At 42.0% G+C, this 18,500-nt stretch overlaps 1 protein-coding gene across 8 annotated transcripts in view; it reads right to left on the bottom strand.

Moving 5' to 3' along the window:
* Positions 1–17,907, bottom strand: part of RHOBTB1 (Rho related BTB domain containing 1) — a 48,754-nt gene extending 30,847 nt beyond the window's left edge. For 2 of the 8 annotated variants that reach the window (XM_041404821.1, XM_041404818.1), the window contains exons 1-2: positions 17,434–17,657; positions 13,243–13,338 (exon numbers count right to left, since the gene is read on the bottom strand). The gene's annotated coding sequence lies outside the window, so the exon portion shown is untranslated. The other 6 variants (XM_041404819.1, XM_041404817.1, XM_041404820.1 and 3 more) reach the window with 6 other exon arrangements.
* Between the last annotated feature and the right edge of the window lie 593 nt (positions 17,908–18,500).

The following is an 18,500-nucleotide window of genomic DNA, read 5'->3' as shown; positions in this document are numbered from 1 at the left end:
CGGGGGCCCGGCCCGGCCCTGCGGCGCTGACTCGGGCGGCGCCGGGGCCGGCGGCAGCCGTGACGCGCCAGCCCCGCGGTCTATTTTTAGCGCGGCGATTGGATTTCATTCATGAAACCGCGGCCGCGAGTAAAGGGGCGGAGGATGGAGCCGCCCCCGCATGCCCGCCCGGCGGAGCGATCCACGGCCCGCAGCCGGGATGGCCGGGAGCATCCTGCCCCTGCCCCACGGCCCGCAGCCGGGATGGCCGGGAGCATCCCGCCCCTGCCCCACGGCCCGCAGCCGGGATGGCCGGGAGCATCCCTTTCCTGCCCCACGGCCCGCAGCGGGTATGGCCGGGAGCATCCCTTTCCTGCCCCACGGCCCGCAGCCGGGATGGCCGGGCGCATCCCTTTCCTGCCCCACGACCCGCAGCCGGGATGGCCGGGCGCATCCCTTTCCTGCCCCACGGCCCGCAGCCGGAATGGCCGGGAGTATCCCGCCCCTGCCCCACGGCCCGCAGCGGGTATGGCCGGGAGCATCCCGGTCCTGCCCCACGGCCCGCAGCGCAGGCTTTCTGCCGTGGCCTCGCATGGAAAAGCTCGGACACGAAACAACTTGAAATCAAAGCAACACCCCCCACAGGCAGTCTTTATACGTATACAGTGTAAATACCGTTAATACATTCACAGTGCAAAGGTCCTGAAAGCCTCCCTGGATGATGCCCTAAGTTGGGGCATCATGTGATTTCTTACTGCAGGTGCTGCTGATAGCTTTTGAAATAATGTCTCTCTATTCTCACTAATTTTTGAAGCCTTCATTAAAAATATACACATCACAATTAAACCTCAACCTCCCTTTCTCTTACAGCGACAATCTAGACTTGGTGTTTTCAAACCAGTGAAAGCAGCTCCAGGCCCTGTGTGTGACAATCCAGACCTGCTCCCGGCTAAAACAGCAGTCTCTGGCTCTGTGTTTACCACTTAACATCAACAAAACTGTCACTAAGCAGTATGGGCATAACTGCACAGCTAAGGATAGTTTTTGGCATAGTTGTGACTATTTAAAAAGTAGTCAGTATTAAAAAAAATACTCTCTTACAGCAACCTGGTCTCACACATTGCACAGTCTCGTAGTAATTTGTTGGAAAACATTATAAAGTTGTTTAAAACCCCACTTACAAGAATAGTTATCTGTACCAGCAACAGGTTGACAGTATATAAATGCATTTGGTTATAGTCAATTACTTACATTTTTCAAATACCCAGAAGCCAAACTTACATTAACCAGGTCAGACTGCAACAATTTTCAGTTGAGTACATCTATGTCAGGACAAATTACAGTTTGCAAACTCATATCAAAGGAAGCTATTAGGGACAGGAGAACAACATGAATCATGGCAAATATTAAGTGTTATTTTCCTATCTTTGCACAGTTTGGATGGACAAAACAATTGCATCAGAAAGTAAAACAACTCTCACTCAGACATCTACTTACAAGCAATATCAAATATCATAAAAGAAATATCAAGTTGATAATGCAGGCAACAAAAAGTAAAAATAAAAGTAAACAGATTTAAAATGTGTAGTATAATTACCTTCTGTTTTTTAAGTTTCAGGTTCTATGGGAATTTTTCTTCTCCACAAATGAGAGCTAAATTTTTCATTCTGTGCAAGAACAACAACCCCATGTATTCACTTGTTTCTCAGATGCACAGTTTTTAGGAAAATAAAAAAACCTCATGTTCATCCCACTCAATTCAAGAGGCTGGGCAAAGCAGTGTTATACAAAAGGTATTCCTTTTACTAAACTGTTTCAGTATGCCAATTTTTAATTCGTTATTGGTATGTTTTTCCTACAGTCTAATGATACAAAGCAATCAGACTTGCCATGATACTGACTCCAGAAGTGTTGGACTGCAATAAAAAAAAAAAATTCCAAACCAAGCCAATAAAAAACTCAGAAACTTTTGGATCTGATTCCCAGCTCTTTAAGAGCTTTTCTACAGAAAAAAAAAAAAAAAAAAGGGAAGAGGACAGGAATAAAGTGTTATTTTTAGTGCTCAATAGTAAATTTAGCAGAATACAGCTATGACAAAGATTAGTCAGGTGGTTAAAATGGGAAAAAGAGAAAGAGGGCATTGCTTTTGATGGGGATAAAGAAAAGGTTCTCAAGTTTCTCTCTTTTTTCCTGTTTCATCAAAAGGTGATAAAGGCTTGTGCTGCTGTGGAAATAGGTACATGCTACTATATAATTTCAATTTTAATGACCATCTACAGCAATTTTTACCATTCAGTGCTTTCACACCACAAATGTAAAACTTTTTAAATAATTCAGCTTGCAGATTTTCCAGTAAAAAATGAAGTATAAAATAAAACCCCAGGACAACCAGAAATTCTCTGTTCTCTGATACATAATCCTGTATGGAACCGTATTTACATTTTCCCAAACTTTTAAAACAAACAGTTTAGTTTTGACCATAAATTTGAGTGACACATTGAGAAGTGGTTGGAATGCATCTCTAATAGGGTGTGGAGCAACTGACAGTTTCTAGGCTTTGGTACAAGAAAGCACAGTAATAAACCACAAGTATTCCCACTGACTTTGCATAAACATTAAAAATACACAAATAGTAAAGTTTTACTCATTTGGATGTTTAAGATTTCCAGGTAGCCAGCTTGGATTTTTCATTTGCTTGTTTTCAGGGAAGAATAACAGCTAGGGGGAAAGGGAGAAGGGAATAAGCTCTGTCTTTGCAAGCAATCCTAAAGGACATGGCATTGGACCATGGTAGCATTTAACTACAGTCTGCTTTTGCCAAGTCAATACAGCTTTCCAAAACATGTTTATGGGCTGCCAAGTGAGCTCCGTCACTGCAGCTCAGTTATGTGCTTTAAACACTATCTCACAACTGAGAGAACAACTGGATAAAAAAAAGACTAAAATAATAATTTAAAAATGCATTCACTCCCATGGAGAATTCTACTTAGAAATTATCTTAGTTTTGCTAAATTATAAAATGCATTTGAAAGCACAAATGTAAATCCACATCCCCATATGCTCCGATGTGTTATTTTTTACTCTGGGGCTAAACTAACCTTTTGGTTTTGACACTATATTTCTCAGATGATTAAAAAACATCAAGAGAGAGCATCAATTGTGAATAGACTGTAACTGAGTTTACAAATAACCTTTCTACTCCTGGATCTTGAGAGTCAGTTTAATTCCAGAGGCTGTTCCAACACGCAGTGTTAGCAGAACTCCTTAAGGAACTTTCTACCAGCTCACAAATGTTGAAGCTCAGTGCCCTCAGGCTCTTCCATCCTCTGCACTTCTGAGACACCAGAGAAAGGCTCAGGTGGAGACAGGTTGAAAAAATGCCAGTCATGGATAACAGGAAGTGTAGGAAGAAGGGACTACAAGCACTTGGTTTAGCTTCTTTGACAAACTCTTCTGGAAGGAGAGCCTGTGCTTATCACCATCCTATCATGTAAGTCTGCTGCATCTGCAGAGCATTGATAGCCTAAGCATGGTAACTGTGGGGTGTAGATTTTACATTTCTGTTTATCAGCATTCTGAGAAAGTCTACATCCCAGACCCAAGGGCTATGTGGAAGCAAGAGGCTCTTCCCTGTATTAGACATCTAAGTTCAGTCTGCTTAGAAAAAAAAAAATTAAAAATGTGGTGACGTGGCTCTTTGCTCCCTCTGAGGACCCACTCAAGCTTTTAATTCAGGACAACTGAGATTATTTCTCTTCTGCTTTAGGTTGCAACACCCAAGCACAAATGCAGTTTTCTATGACAAGCTACACCAACAACACTCAGCAGGGAGAGTTACAGAACTGAGCTTGTTCACTAAAAGAGGGCAGGTCTGACATTGCAGAGACCACCTGGGACTGTTCAAACCCAAAACCAAACAGTAGAGGACATCCTAGAGTTTCTCTCTCTCCCTTACCCTTGAATGCAGGGACCTTTCATATTAGAAGACTTTAGGAGCATGTTTGGATTAAAAAAATGTTAGTGGAAATAATTTAAATGCAGAAAGAATTAAGTAAAACAAAGTAAGTTATATTGTCCTGTATGGGTTCCACATTGCATGTGGCAATCTCACAGGGACGGAAGGTGTTCTCTTCAGTCCACGAAATTTGCTTTCAACAATACAAAGAGAACATGAGTGAATGTTGTACAACCAAAATAAGGAAACGTGGTACTTCAGTTATGGACTTCACCATCCACCCATTGCATATGTAGTCTCAGCCAACTGGCAGCATATGAATTAAAACATCAGAATTACCCAGCTCCTGTCATTGTAGTCTACTTTTCCCCCACAATTAGGCTTAGAGACTTCAATGACGTGGGTAGATCAAAATAATTTCTAACTACTTTCATAATGGCTTAGGATATATTTCATTAGGTTTTATCAATAAAAAATTCATAAAGAGAACAAATGTCTTGAATAAAACTACGTCAGAATATGCTCTATAAACATTGAAGTAAAATTCAACTCATTTCCTGTCAATACAATTTTTGTATTAAAAGGTTTGCATTCAGGGCTGCAATGTGCCCTTGCCAAATGCTCATGCATTCCTAATTAGCTTTCTTTTCAAAACTATTGCACATTGTACCCAGTCTGTTCTCTTTGGTTAGCATTTGACGTAAGGTGTCTCTATTTAGTGACATCAACATCTACTCTCAGCCAGCTATGCAAATTGATTAGGCCAGTTGCATCCCTTTTTCTACAATCCTGCATTTGTCTTAATTCTCAGAGATGGAGACGTGTAACACATACAGTGATACCTTCACTGTTTTCATTAGACACCAACATAGACCACTATACATTTATTTGTTAGGTTTATTTCCAGTTCTTCATTGAATGCTAAATATAGTGCAAGACCATTGTCGCTTAAGAAGCCCGCAGTGCACCAGATTTTATTAGAGCATTCTGTGAATGATATATAGCACCAGTGGTTTGCCTTATGAATTATATTTCCCCATTCTTTTTCACTAGAAAAGGGATATAGAAGGCTTAATATAGGCATGTCTTTTGAACAGTAAACAGGAAAGAAAGCATCTACAGAAGGAAAATACCAATACTTATAATTTGGAATAAAAATTAAATATCTACATTTTTTTCAGAGGTTTATATTTCGACTGTGCTTTAGTTTTCAGTCTAATTGTGTGTAGGATATTGGCTTTTGCATTTCCCTGCTTCCATATTTAATCTTGTTAATTACAAGACCCTAATTTTCTCCACCTCACTCCAAAACAGAATACCAATTTAGGTGGGAAGAGTCCTCCAGAGGTCATCTAGTCCAACCTCCTCCTCAGTGCACAGCTAACTTCAAAGCTAGATCTGGTTAAGGACAGTCAGTCCACAATCTTCAATCCAGGTGTTCCATTGCTTAGCCACTCACTATGAAAACAGCTTTTTTTACAACAGTGAGAAAATTTTTTCTTTACAGCCGCCTTGCTGCTACTTGTGACTGCTGCCTTTTGTCTTTTTGTTGCACAGAGAAGATCTGGTTTCCCCATAACCCCTTGTGCCTACCTGAGGTAGTAATTAGATGCCCTCTTAACCTTCTCTTCTCCGGGCTAGATAAGCAGCTCGCTCAGTGTGTCTATGTATATCTCACGTTTCAGTTTCCCCACAGTATCAGTGGCCCTTGTTGCACTGTCTTCAACTGGGCAATCTCTCTTTGGAACAGTGAGGCCTGAGCAGAGTTTCTCAGCAGCCACCTCACAAGTGCCGAGCAGAGGGGAATAAGCCCTGCCCTCGCCCTCCTCGCTGCTCTCAGCCTCAGGCAGCCCCGGACCTGGCTGTCCCCACTGCTGGAAGGGCGCTCAGCTGAGCCAGGTATGTCCCAGCCTGTTCACCTGCGCTGTCACAGTCTCTCTAATGGCCCCTTAAACTCTGATAAACCGCCTTTGCTGCCATCCTTCTCCTTCTACAGACTGCGGGGTCTGGTCTTAAAAGGGAGTGGATCACTTGAACAGTCCCAGTCTGTGAAGTTAGGTGTACCAGGATACAATTAAGCAAAACAAAATTTTGGCTTAATAAAAAGAACAGCAAGAGAAACAGCTGAGCAGTTATGTAAGAGTCTCCCAAGGGAAGAAGTGGCAGAGTTATGGCTCACTGCACTCCCAACCCAGAGAGGATGAGGCTGTTTTAAGAATTGGTTCTATGGCAGAGTTTTGTATCACATGTGTAATCTCTTCTAATGAGAGCAATTTTGCAACAGCTTGTATTTGCTATATTCCACACTTCTTGCTCCTCAGGACTACAACATGGATACAAGATCCATGATTTAATCAACTTATTAAAAAAAAAAAAAAAAAAAAAAAAGAAGAAAAACCTAAATAGAAAAAACTGACTAGTAGGAGGATTTCTTCTTGACTGTGTCATTTTGCTGTTTGGCAAGGGAATGAATCTGGAAGCAATAGTGCTGGCATCTGCATAACTGTTCAGAGCTTCTTAAAATGTTTCTGCCGTCTAATCAGATGTTAATGGAATGGAAAGAACTCCTTTGTGATATGAAATAAGAGTAATAGCAAACAGTCAGCTGGGGAAGATTTTCTGTCTGTCTGACCTTGTGGCTAGCTGTCAGTCTCCATCTCTCCTCTGTGTTGATCATTTAAATTTCACTTGTCTCTGAGTAGTGGGTTTCTAAGAGACTTGAAACATCTTTATACTACAACTACAGGAGGTTTTCAATGACATACACAGTCTTTGCTTCTCACTCTTATCTAAGCTATTGAGCTTTAAAAACCGTACATAAATGGATCAGCCCTTTTTCTTCCAAGCATTATAAATGCTCTCTGTGCATTTTGAGGATTGCAGAAATCACCTATTAAAAGCCTAGTAGATTTATACACAGGAGGATACAAAATATAGACGAAATTTTAGAAGCTAAAATATTGTTCAAAAAATTCAGACATTCGACAGGAGCAATACACAAATAGAGATCTCTGCAACAATGTGCCACCCCTGCTTGGAGCTGCTTCTATTAGTGGTATAAAGAGATGATGAGGACAAGTCTTGAACACAGATCTCTAGTTACAGGAACTGGAAACTCGGATAGGGTGAGGGGAAGAGAAACAAAGTGGATTTTGTTGCCTTTTTCGCAGTTGCCAAAGCCTAGCATTATTGGTCTCTGAATCACTGCTTATATACAAGAAGAGCAGCCAGCAGCCATACTCTGATCTTTATAGGCTGCCAAACCAACAGAGCAGGATTAAGTAGAAGAATCAAAGGCAGCTTAATCTCATCATCACTGATCTTGGAGAAACAGCCTTATTAGCTACAACTTACTCCTCTGTACCTCTGTCCCATAGCGAGCTAGACATGAAAGTAAGACCCAGTTATGGTTTTAAGAGCCTGATATAAATCCTCCTGAAAGTGCTGAGGAAAAGCTTCTAGTGACTCCTCTGGGCTTCAATTCAGGGAGTAATCCAAGAAGAAAAAGTCCACAGAACTAGGTGCTACATGCCTGTCTTAGAAAGATGATAACTTAAAATAGCTGAAACAAAACAGAAATGAATGAAGCCCCTGTAGCTTCACTATTTCTTCACTAGGTTGTTCAAAGGGTGTGTTTATTTGGATTACAATCCCCCCCAAGATTACAGTACAATTCCTCATTTATTTTGAACGCTGTGATTCTGCACAGTAGCAACACTGTAGGATTTTATGAATTCAAGACCAAAATTCAAACTTTGTTACATTCTCTGTATTTTATACCTTGGAACCACTCATTTTTTGAAAGAGAAAGCTTTTCCAGGAAGGTAAGACCTTGTGCCTCTTATCACCACCTTACACCCGTTTACTGGCATGATTTAGTCACGCTAGCAGACTGCCTTGAAAAGCCTGCATTTTTGCAACAAAACAAATTCAGCGGGTTAGACTGGATTATATCAACACATGGTTTCTACTTTCCAAATGCCGCTCATGTATTTTAGTGGTTTACTTCAATATGTCTAGACAAATCTAGTTCCCTTTTTTTATTTTTTTGTTTCCCCAGTGAGTTAAGGTCATAAACCTTACGCAAAAAGAATATTACCAGGGTTGGTTCTGATGGATATCTTTCACTCCCTGAAACACTTCCTATAAATTCTAGCAAAATGGTGTAGCTGAAGGATAATGGTAATTGCAGAAATTGCAGAAGAATGCACACAAGTGATCCATACAAGAAAACACACACGAGTGATTCCAAGTCTAAGCAGCAGGCAATAAAGACAGTTTGCATGTTTCACCACAGGCTGCTTGATGAGACTTCCCTAATTATGTTTATTAGGAATAGTTTCCAAGAAGGATTTTGTTCTTTTAAATGCTACCATTCAAAAGCTATCAACCATGAAATCACATACTTCTTGCATATATTTGCAGTTTTCACAGAGGGTGTAGGACTACTTCCAGGATCTGCCTGAAAAGTATCACTGTTACAGGTTTGAACTACAGATTAGGCACAAATCAGAGGACTTAAAGGAGCGTGTATATACTGTGTAATTTGCAAAGTACTGAGTAAAAGACATCACTTTCCAATAACACTTGTAAGTACAGCATTTAAATATTCAGGAACAGAATATACCTTTGTAAAATTAAAAACAAACTAGATCCAGCAGCAGCAGTGATTTTGAAGCTAATAAGGCATTCAGGGAGCTTTAAGAAAATCAAATATATTCTAGTGCCTTGGAATTTCTCATCCACTCATTGCTTGAAAGTCATATTGCCAAAGCATCATGAATTCTACTAACAGGGTTTTTTCCTCTTTCAACAAAGTAGCAAGACATGTAGCATTCTATTTTTAAACTTTTCTGAGTCAGGCAAGAGTTCTTTTCCTGGGTAAAGGAAGAAGAGAAGAACTACAAAGGCATTGATCTTATTTACTCCCATACGTATTGACAAAATTGCTAGAGTAGGGTTCATTTTGTAGCATTATAAAATCCTCAAGAGAATTAAATTTCTCCCACACCTTGTCCCCAAAATATTTTTGCAGGAAAAGGTACGAATTATTTACAGAAGGAATTGCCAATAAAATGTCATCAAACTGCATCTGTTACAGAAGATAAACATTCCTCCACCATTCCAATGTTCTACATTAGGCTTCTAGCTGAAATTGAGATCTACAGCTAAAAGACTATTGTACCCTTATAGTAAGTTAAAAGTTCCTTAATTATGGGATTGCAAGTGGGGAGCACGGTTGCAAACACATTAGAGAATTAAAAGAACAAAATTCACCCCTGAAGAAATTCAATGGAGACAATTCACCCCTGAAGAAATTCAATGGAGACAGCTGGATTGCCTCAAGGAAAGCCTGACCCACAGGTATTTTCCTTAGAAGATTGTAAAGTATTCTATGTAACATTCTTCTGTATTTAATGACCAATAATCTACATTATTGTCATAAGCTCACGTGACAGTCAAAAAGATGTCTCTGAAATAGAAGTGGCAAATTCAGGAAGTTCAAGTGTTATGGAACAGCCATAAATCAAGAACTGAAACATGGACAGCCATAAGGCCCCGCAACAATTACATCCATCTCAAGTGTAAACTGCACCTGTTGCTCAGGACAATTACTGGGACACCTGCCCATGCTGAGCACTTCTAGGAGCCCAGGCAGAAGCAAATTTCACCCCTGACAAAGCAGCTGAAAACAAAAAGCAGCTATAGCTCAGGTACTGTTACCATACTGTGTTTTTGTTACTGCAAATCCTCCTTTTGAGGGTGCTGGACCCTTGCTTCCAGAGGTGTGAGAGACAGGTAATTCCAGACAGCAAGAGAATGTTCTGATGTAACAGCACTGATTTTGTATCCCAGCTTTGATTTCTTATGTTGGGTACCTTGATGCTTAAGCTCCCTGAATTAATGGACATTTCAGAACTGCATCATTTCTTTCTTCCTTTACCACCTAACTGTAACAAATTGTTCAAACAGCAACACTGCCCTTCCTCTCACACCTGAACCACCCACACAAGGCAGTCCTTGTTTCTAATCTCTAGTCACAAGTAGTCTTAAGTCTGAGAAGTAGTTCAAGCAGTTTTAAAATTTAAAATTTCCTCTGATAAATTTAATTCTGCTGAAGGTTACTGTTGCACACACACCCCTCTGCTGGCTTTGCACAGTCCAGAACTTTGTATTTACCATCCTGAATTGTCAGATACATTCAAGTGCCAGATTGCACTGTAGAGGCAGTAGCTATTTTATTCCACTGACTGTGAAGACACTAATCTCTGAGAGAGCAGTAGCTTCTTTACCCAGACAGCTAAATTTACTACGACTTTGTCTCATAATGCCTCAAGTGACACAGAATCCCAGAAGCAAATAAGCTTTGACTGGGATATTAAGGAGTAAATAACACCTCTACAAAGACACACCTTCCAGAGATGCAGCATTTTCTGATTCAAGCACATACCCATCCACAAGTTAGCTTTTTTCCAGACCTGCAGATATATTCACTTTGAGAAGTGAGACCAAATCAGAGAAACAACAGGAACTGGTGTGGAAACAGCAAATTTCTGAGAATATTGTTCTGTAATTTAGCTGAGCTATACATATTACTCAGAAATTAATTTTAAAACAGTCTGGGAAGCAAGGCTTGACACTGGGAGCAGAGGTGAAAAGAGATATTTGGATTCCTGTGTGTACCATTTCCCTCAATATGTACTTTTTGATGCTGAGATCAGTCAATGCTTATTAAATAATTCATAGCATCACTGTCCTGATTTCAGCTGGAACGAGTTAATTTTCCTCCCAGTTGCTGTGATTTGGACTCGCTATGAGAATGCTGATGACGCACGGGTGTTGTAGGTGTTGCTCGGTAGTGCTCACTCCAAACTGAGACATTTCAGTGCTCTGCCAGTGAGCAGGTACACCAGAAGCTGAGGGGGAGCAGGGCAAAAGGATATTCCATACCCTAAAAGGTCATGCCCAGTATATAAACCGGTGGAATCAACTGGGAGCTGCCAATTGCTGCTCAGGGCTGGGCTGGGCCTCAGCCAGCACATGTGCACCACTTGTTTTTCTGGGGTTTTACTTCTCTCCCTTTCTTTTCTCTCCTTTTTAATTCCAATGATTATCATGTTTTATTTCAATTATTAAACAGTCCTTAGCCCACAGGTTTTATATTGTTTCTGATTCTCTTCCCCTTTTATGTACTGGGGGTACATAAGCAAGCAACTACATGGTACTTAGCTTCTGGCTGGGGTTAAACCATGACAGTCACAACTTGCATATGTGTAATATTGTATACTGGCTTTCAGGAACTGCATTACCTGTAAAATTACTTCTATTTTTATTCACAAAGAATCTGTTTGTCTTTGATGATGTCCTGAAAAGGGCTCATTAAATTACTAATGTAACTATTAAAGCTATTAAATTACCAATTTTGAGGGATCAATTCAAAGCACATTGAGATAAGCATAAATCCAAAGTAAACCGAGTGTCTCTTCACTTCATTGACCCTCCTATGAGGCTCTGAATGCTAAAATGTCTTTCTCCTGACAAGATTAACCCCTTCATTGTATAATCCTCCCTGGCCAAAACAGTGGAAGTAGCTACTCCTAGGGCTCACAAAATGTTCTGCTTGGTAGTACACAATGATGTGGGGAGGAGGAATGCTTGGTTTGTGTTTACTTTTAGAGCCCAGGGGGGAGATAGCTCCCTAAGCTTCCTGACAAGATGTTTATTTTTATTCACATTGTCACTATGTTTTCCCATGAACAAATATTTATACTTCAGAGGAAATGTTTCAGTAACATGTTTCAGACGGGATAAGCCATGTTAACTTCCCTTCCTTTTATTATGAGAAAGCAATTTTGCTTACTGGAGGAAGTAAATAAATCAATTCCCCAGAGAAGCCTGGGAAGGGGTAATTCTTGCAGGGAACCCATCTTGAAAATACTGGCAGCATGACATTAGGTCAGTGTTAGCTGACCTGTAAAGGTTTCATTTGCAATTGCAAGAAATGAACACATCAGAGATTTATTGTTTCCTTTGTTCAGAGAAACAGACCATTCTTGTGCAATACTGTCTTAATTAAAACATTCTCCCTTCTGACAAATTTTAGTAGCATCTGTATTATTATAATGTACATTTAATACATATGGAAAGCTATGAATCCATCTTTTGTTAATACATCTGAACATATAACAGACTGAGAAGGCCAGTGGATGAAAATGACCTAATTTCATTGACTATTCCAAACTGTGAGCAGACGGTTTGACTCTGTGATCTCCTGAAGTTCCTTACAACCTGAATTCTCCCACAATCCTAAATTAACAACACGTATTTGGTTTAACTAACTTACATATTTACCGCAGAAACTGTGAAGGTCTGGCTGTGATACTTGGCAAAGTATCATAAATATACACCTGTAACGAACACATCAGAGATTTATTGTTTCCTTTGTTCAGAGAAACAGACCATTCTTGTGCAATACTGTCTTAATTAAAACATTCTCCCTTCTGACAAATTTTAGTAGCATCTGTATTATTATAATGTACATTTAATACATATGGGAATCCATCTTTTGTTAATACATCTGAACATATAACAGACTGAGAAGGCCAGTGGATGAAAATGACCTAATTTCATTGACTATTCCAAACTGTGAGCAGACGGTTTGACTCTATGATCTCCTGAAGTTCCTTACAACCTGAATTCTCCCACAATCCTAAATTAACAACACGTATTTGGTTTAACTAACTTACATATTTACCGCAGAAACTGTGAAGGTCTGGCTGTGATACTTGGCAAAGTAATTCAGGCTGGCAAAAGCCCCACTTTTCCCTAGTCTGCCTACAGCAAGAACTCAGAAAGCTGCCTGGATGCATGGAAAAGTACCTACACGTTTGTGGAGCAAACTCTTCCTTCATCCCAGGATCTCACTCATTTCCTGCACCTGCAGTTAGTCTGTGTGAGTATTCACTCTTAAAAATCAGACTTTGCAGCTTCCGTTTCTCTGATGCTTGGAAAAAAGCTTGACATTGGGTCAAAAGCTACTCTGTGCAGCAGCTGCTCATTACCAACCCTGCAACACCAACATTTGTTTTTATCTGCAGGAATATCAGAACAAAGCTGACTAATCCTGTAAATGAAACTATTATTTGTAGGACCTTTCAGTTAAGACTTTTGGTACAAAGTTTGCCAAGACACAGATGTTATAAGTCTAAAATACTTGACAAAAAGCTGCTGGTCAGAAGAGCAGTGGTGACAGGCAACCTTAAGTGAAACAAGTCAGGGTTTTTTTACTTCTTCCAGTCGATACTTACCTCACAGGAGAAAATGTTCACATCCATTTTTCGCAGCTTGATCAAAAGCAGAATTTCATTTAAAATACTTCATGTCTTTCTCTTAACGTGGCACTCCTAAGGAGGAAAAAAGAAAAAACCAAAGAAAATAATAAACTTTACTATTTTCAACCTAAAATTACAACATATGCAACAGCAACAACATCTTTTATGATGCATTTTATATTGTAAAACAGACCTGCTTGGTCAATAAAACAGTCTTTTGAAGTTTCAAACAGGTAAACTGTGTATCTTCACTAAAAAACTCTTTGCTCCAATGCAGTGAAGAAATCATGGGTAGCTTGATGAGCTTTTGGGCATAACTGGAGATTGACAGAACTCTGTCAAATTAAGCTTGTTCACGAATAATTTCCCTATGGATTTAGATTAAGAAAAAAACCAAACCACCTTAGGTGTCAGAACCTAACACTGCTGTATCCCAGTTAACCAGCTCCTCTCTCTTAGGCAACAGACTGAGGAGGGATTTTTTGGCTACCTTCAAGGTGACAAGACTCTAAAATATGAGCTGACAGCCTGATGACATATGAACTGGGAATTCTGTGTGGCTTCCCCCCTTTGGTAACAAATGAAATTAACTATAAAAGTCCTTCATTGGGTTTGGTAAATGCCTACTTTATTGTGGCTTGGTTTCCATCCAGGAGCAAGGTGGACGTTTTCCAAGAACCAAAGGTGGGAACAACATTGATTTCACCACAGATGCTGCCCTAAAAGCAAAGCTCAGGGGCACAAGTAGGTTTCAGATGTTCAGGCTAATTTGAATAGCAGCAGTGAAATGCAGTCTTCAAATGAACAGAGCAGTGGCCCACTGGTTACTTCTCCCTTCTTATCAGGATCATTTCAGAACTGAATTTAGGACTGAAGTTAATTTCTCACATAAATTACAACCTTCTGTAGATACCCAGCACAACACAACAGAGAAAACAAACACAAACAGAAAACGAAGGAACACTTTATTCCACCTTTGTGAAATAGACAAACCACAAGAATTGACACTAGAGGTAGAGGCATGATGTTTATGTCCTCTAAGTGTCGTGCCCTTCCCTTTGCTACTTATCAATAAGCCTTTTAGTGGCAAAGACATATCAGTGTTCCTGAACTGCCATGTTTCATGCAGCCACTACTGTGGAGAATCTTCTCATCATCTTTTCTACTGTGCTCACCCTTACTTCCTCCAAGGCAGGCCCACACAGCTCCCTTCCTAAGCCCTACAAATAACAGCCTAAACCCACAATTAAACAGCTCCCCAAATTATTAATTAGTGACATTAGCATACTCAGAGCTCTAAAACTGTTTAAATAGATACCTTATGTGATACTGTACCATTTGTAACTGTACTTGTTTCTCAAGTATTGATGGCAGATTAGAAGTTACTTGCAGCTTCTTTCAGAACATTTCTTTTCAAAAAAACCAAACTAAAAAAGGGCATCTGGTTTATCTGATCAAAAACCCAGAGCTTTCTATGTTTTTACTTTACTGAGATCTCATTTGCTTCTAACAGCCTTTCTCTGCCTCACCCTCATTAAAATCTACAGACATGACCTCCAAGGATATATCAAGATCCTTCTTACTCTCAAACAGACATGTAAAGCCCTTCCAGAGCTCATTCACAATTCTTTTTCATCAATCAATAATCATTTACATTATTGTCCTATTAAAGGCCACATTAAGACTCTCCTGCTTGCTGAGATATTTTTTACATTGTTATGCTGTAAAGCGAGACCAGTTGTTTGAAGAATGTAAGCAGATAGAAATGTAGCTAAACCTGATTTTCATCATTACTAAAGCATAAGCCTAAAAGTTCCACTTCACAGATAAAAGTTTATGGCCTTCATCTCCCTACCCCTCAGTCTTCCACTTTCTGGTTTTGAAGATAGCTGAGTTTTTAATTAGCATTGTTCTACTCTATTACAACTCCAAAACACAAACATCTCTCATACCACGGTAGTGGAGGCAGATCTCTCTCTGTGATGATGATCTGCGCTCAGAGGAACAGAGCAGCTAAACCTTACATGCACCTTCCTTACCAGTCTCGAGGAGCTCACAGCTGAGAAGAGAGCTGCCTTGCTGTGACCCTCACCCTGTGTGCCTGCAGAGAAAGCATCAGTTCTGGTCGTGGCAGTGCACTTCCTTCTCTCTCCCATCTGCTGTGCGCCCAGGCAGGCAGCACCTGAACCAATGCTCACCCACAACAACGAGCACACCGTGATACCGTGTGCAGGGCATGCAGCAAGGTCACCGTGGGCTGAGGAAACTAAAACCTGCTGGAACACAGAGTAATTCACTGATTGATGTACCTGCATGGTGTAATTCTCCAAAGTGGGGGATTTCTTTTAAACAGGCAGGAAGGTGAGGAACAGGAACACCCGCTACAGGTTGGCAAGTGAAACATTTGCAGTGCAAACCAGGCCCAGAAGGATCTCAGAGGAGGCCAGGTGGAACACTGGGCTCCCTGGATGACTCCTTGTGGCTAACAGTCATGTCTAATCTGGTTTAGAAGCCTCTTCTGTGACAGACAAGACATTCCTCATACACACTGACACTAAGAAAACTCAAGAAATCTCAGCCCAGTTTTTCCCTCAAATGCACCTCAGCTTCTTGTTCAGAAGCCTTAGCTGATCCAGTCTTTGCCTCTCTCCTGTTTTGTTTGGTTTGTTGGGGATTTTTCTTATTATTATTACCAAACAAACAATACTGCAGAATTTTATCCTCTCAAGTTTTTTTACGAGTTTCCTTTAACTAGCCCATCATCTCTGTGCATTGGTTTCAGTTTCTGTAACACCACAAATTCACAGTACATCTGCCCTGAATCTCTTCAACAAACCTTGAGGGATTACATGGAAGAAAAGTGCTTTTAAGCCTTATGTTTCTGACTTACTTAATATGGTCTCACTTCAAAATTTTGCCTTTAAAAGCTCAATACTGTGAGAAACTTAAGTAAAAGAAAGAGCACAACCTTAGTTCACTGTTGTAATCTTTACTATGACACACCTCACTTGCTCTACGTTACATGGTTGAACAGACAGTAGAAATGTTACTTCCCATTGATACCTAAACCAACATTTCCTCTCAACATACATTCAAACCTTTAATGTTGTTGGATCCATAGCAAAAGCAAGTGTTTTGCCCTTTCTATTTCAGTTTTGACAAGTATGTTTTTTTCTGGGGTCTCTCAGAGAAAAAGGAACTTTTTCCTGTGTTGATTACACAGACAACAACATGAAGTGTGACACAAATATTTCCATTTAACTAAGTGCAAATGACAACATTTGGTATGAACTTGACAGCCAGGTTCTAAAAGAGGATGGGATATTATGATTGCCACTGGCCCTATCTTAAGGGCACCCCCAACAACTCAGTTAAACAGCTGCTAAACAAAAGTGCAAGTAACTCTAAAGCTCTACTTTCCTATGCTCCCCAAGTAGGGAAAAGGTTTTCCCTTTTCTCATTCCTTTTTTCCAAGAGCTGCAGTAGAGTTGGGCTAGATATGCCCAACTGCTTCTCCCCAGAGGTTCTCAACAACTGTAAAGAAGAGAAAGAGCTCTTGAAAGTCATTCTCCTGCTAGGTCTTTTAGGGAGGCACGTCCTTCTTTATAACCAGCTCCTCTTGTATTCAGTTCTCTACATGCATTTGCACTCTGTACCAATTACAAATTTCATTCTTGTAATGCAGAGGACCATTAATAATTTAAGATTAAAAAGGAACCTAAGGGCAGGAATATTCCATTTTTGCTCACGAGATAGATGGTACGCTGCTAGTATGTCAACTCAAGTTATCTTTGTGCATGCTACGTTAATTCAGCAAATTGCTTTTCAAACAAAGTGCAAGCAGAAAGTGCCTGGAGATTCTACACGAGAAGAAAGTTTCATTTCTATACCAAATGTGCCAAACCCATACCCAGAAAGTGAAATATAAACAGATTTTAGTTTCGTTCATTTAGTTTTCACAAACAGGAGTTAGCCCTGATGAATTCTGTGAAGAAGCCCAATGCAAGAGCACGTAAAAGTCATGCCAGGTGTAGCGATAAATACCCAGCCTGCCTGCACCGTGAGAAACCGGAGGATCAGCGAACACGCCTAACGGTATGGAACGGCTCAGGAGCGATGCAGCAGCAGCACCGCCTGACACCCGAGTGAGCTGTCAGCATTTCTGACCTTACCGCGGAAGGGAACGGGACATCAGGGACGGCGGGCAGGTGCGGAGACCCTCCTGGGGCAGGAGCCGGCCCGGAACGGGGAGCGCTCCCGGCCCGCCGGTCGCAGCCCCGCGGTGCCCCAGCCGCCCGCCGCTCCTTCCCGCGGCGCCCGGCCCCGCTGGGTCACCCGCAGCGACCGGCGGCGGCGTCTGCCCGTCCCGCGCCCGCCACCGGGGCCGCAGCGTCTCACCTGAGGGCGGAGCGGGACCGGCTAGGGACAGGACAGAAGTGACGCTCAGCGGGGTGCGGAGGGCGGTGCGGTGTCTCGGGTGCGGTGCCGTCCCGCCCTGCTGTGCCGTTCTGTGCCGTTCTGTGCCGTGCCGTTCCGTTCTGTTCTCTGCCGTTCTGTGCCGTGCCCAGCGCGGAGCGGGCGCGCGCGTCCCAGCCAACCAGCGCCGTCACGTGAGCGCGCCCCGGCACGCGGCGCTGCCGCCGCGGCCGTTACAGCAGCGCGCGCGCGGCGGCGGCGGGAAGCGCGCGCGCTGCCCTGCCCTGCTCTGCTCTGCTCTGAGGGGCCGGGGGTCGCCGCGCCCCTCACGGGCCTCTGGGGCGGCCGGCGGCGGCGCGCTCGCCCTTCCTGCCCTCGGGAGAGATCGTTTCCAGGAATTGAGGGGCTGCGGAGGCAGGAAATCCTGCGGGGCCCCGTGCGGGGAGCGGCCGCAATGGCATCACCTCCGTGCGCGGGAGGGTGGGGTCCCCAGCCGCCTCCTCCCCGCTCCGTGTGAGCATCCGCACGACGAAATGTGGATCAAGGTGTGTGCGCCTCCCTGAACTGTGAATGCTCCTGTGTTTAACATTGCTGACGAGTAAATCCCACCGCACTGCTCGCCTCAGTTTACCCACACAGAACTTTCATGCTGAATCGTAGCTAAAAAACCCAAACCGTTGAGCTTGTTTTCCGCCCAGGATGCTTTCCACGTACACTGCCCTCAGGGTGTCTGACCTCGCTATCAATAATAGCTAAGAGAAGTCTTTAAAGAGAACAATAGCGGGACACCGTAAGTAATCCAGCTCCGTCAGGCACTT

Source organism: Onychostruthus taczanowskii, unplaced genomic scaffold, assembly GCF_017590055.1.
Source record: "Onychostruthus taczanowskii isolate IOZ18803 unplaced genomic scaffold, ASM1759005v1 scaffold22, whole genome shotgun sequence".
NCBI lineage: Eukaryota > Metazoa > Chordata > Aves > Passeriformes > Passeridae > Onychostruthus > Onychostruthus taczanowskii.
This window is presented reverse-complemented; position numbering and strand designations above follow the sequence as displayed.